We start from the raw sequence: 2,343 nt of genomic DNA, 5'->3' as shown, positions 1-2,343 counted from the left end.
GCTATATAAATAAAGTTTACTTACTTACTTACTTACTTATACTCCATAATAGTATAAGCCAAACGATTAATCAGTGGATCGAGAAAATAACTGATAATAAAAGTAATTGTTGGTTGCAGCCCTACAGATTTTTAGAACAATGTTTATATAAATTATCTTTGCGACCTGGGCTTTTGCTGACCCATATTTTCTATTTTTTTTCCCTTCCATGTCCAAAGCAACACATTGGCAGACACCTCCCAACCTATTCGCTGGATCGGTAGCGCCGAGCTTCCCCGAACCTGCCGGACACTCCACTGCGGCTGCGTCACTTTTTTGTGAACAGCAAAGAAAAATAGCTAGCTATCGTTAAATGGACGGGGCACTATCCAAGCGGCTGGACAGCGATGTCTTCACAGAGCAGTAGACACATTTGAAGATTACGGAATGGTGGTGTGAACAGGACACTTCGTGAAAACACTCGGTGTTTACTCTGCGTGCAGTTTCCACGATACAGTAAGTTAGCTAATGCTAATTAGCGAGCTAACGCTGGTCACTCGTAAATAAGGATTACAAACCTGATTCGATGAGTTTTTTCCTCTAAGAATGACAACTCTGTTACGCAGCCAAGTAAGTGGTGTGTTTTTTTTAAAGAAATGACATTTGACTCACCTATGCGAGTGCTTTCCTGGTAAATGTATCTGCTTTTGATTTGATATATTTCCTCGGATGGATGTCAGAGCATAGCCACATCACCAAACATTCCCGGAAGCTCAACTTCCTTTGCTCTGATTGGACAGCCGGGATCTGCGTATATAAGGGACCGTCTGCAAATTCGTAGGTGTGTGCTCCTTTCTAGGGAGTATCTGCATAAACATATATTTAAAAAATAAAAATAAAACATCAAATAAAACGAACCATACAGAAGACAGTATAAGGATGGCAGGGCATGAACAAAGAGTCAACCGAATCGTCAACCAAATTGTCAATCATGGCAGACAGATCGGGAGAAGTCTGTTGCTGCTTGTTTACTATACCACAGTATTTGTGGCCTTTGCGGGGCGCACCGTGCAGTGGATGGTGAATGCAGTGAAGTGGACCAGCCTGTTTGCACGCTACATAGTGTCTATGTTTGACTTCATCTACAGACATCTGCACTGGGGGAAGAGGAAAAGTGTTGCTGGTGGTGCGAGAGAGATCTGCCCAGAGCTCTGATGGAGTCACAGTGAATTCATGTGTAGCATAACTTTGTCTAACTGTGTTGTCATAAAGCCAAACTAAGACAACAACAACAAAGACTGCATCTGTAGCTGCAGGGGCTATCTTTAAAAAAAACACTGAATATGAAGAAGGAAAATGAGGCCTTACTAAAGTCATAGTAATTACAGCTTTTTACTTTTTTAAACTCTTGAAACAGAGATGTTTGTTACATAGTGTTATTAATGCTATAATTATGTGTTTACATAATGTGTGTATGCCATGTTTGTTATTGTCAGGCAAAGATGTTCCAAAATGTTGAAAACTAAATTAATGCTGTTGGAAACTATATTTCTATTCGTGAGACACAGTGGGGAAAACCCTGTTGCTACCATTCATCACTCATATCTGCTGATTTGATTGTTAATGCAAATGTATTACAGGGTAATGCAAACTAGAGTAAAATATTTTGGAAGTATTCATATACTGTATGCCTCTTACACATTACATTATTGCACTACAGTGGAGGTAGGATGTAAACTTTCCAATGTAGGATTGAAAACTATTAGCCAAATGTTTTTTGGTTGTTTTAATTTTTACATCTGTGCCTGTCTGAAGCATGCACAATATTTCATTTTGGCCAATTCTTATGTGGCAGGAATTAAAACCACGGAATGACCAATCAGTTACCATTCACCTGTGGAGAGCTGCTTCCTGAGGTTTTCCTGTAATAATATATATAGTCATACTTCTGTTTTGCAAGTTTTTTTTGGCCAGAATGAAACGCTAATGCTGCTCCTGAATGTATCCTAGACACAGGCAACTAATGAGTTTAATGTGAGATATTAATACAGTGGGGCTCGAAAGTTTGGGCACCCCAGGTAAAAAAAATTTATTAGTGTGCATAAAGAAGCCAAGAAAAGATGAAAAATCTCCAAAATACATCAAATGACAGATTAGACATTTGTATAATATGTCACAAAAAGGTAGATTTTATTTCCATCATTTACACTTTCAAAATAACAGAAAACAAAAAAATGGCGTCTGCAAAAGTTTGGGCACTCTGCAGAGTTTCTAGCATGCACCGCCCCCTTTGGAAAGCTGAGACCTGATAGCATCATGAATTGTTCTCAATTATCGTCTGGAAAGACCAGGTGATGTCAATCT

General features: G+C 39.0%; 1 protein-coding gene across 1 annotated transcript in view; it reads right to left on the bottom strand.

Annotated features, from left to right (window-relative positions):
- The window catches only part of golgb1 (golgin B1), a 21,838-nt gene extending 19,497 nt beyond the window's left edge, over positions 1-2,341 (bottom strand). The window contains exon 1 of the mRNA XM_032505460.1: positions 652-2,341. The gene's annotated coding sequence lies outside the window, so the exon portion shown is untranslated. The remainder of the gene's footprint in view (positions 1-651) is intronic.
- Positions 2,342-2,343: the final 2 nt, after the last annotated feature.

The sequence above is a fragment of the Etheostoma spectabile genome, chromosome 23 (genome assembly GCF_008692095.1).
Source record: "Etheostoma spectabile isolate EspeVRDwgs_2016 chromosome 23, UIUC_Espe_1.0, whole genome shotgun sequence".
NCBI classification, from domain to species: Eukaryota; Metazoa; Chordata; class Actinopteri; order Perciformes; family Percidae; genus Etheostoma; species Etheostoma spectabile.
This window is presented reverse-complemented; position numbering and strand designations above follow the sequence as displayed.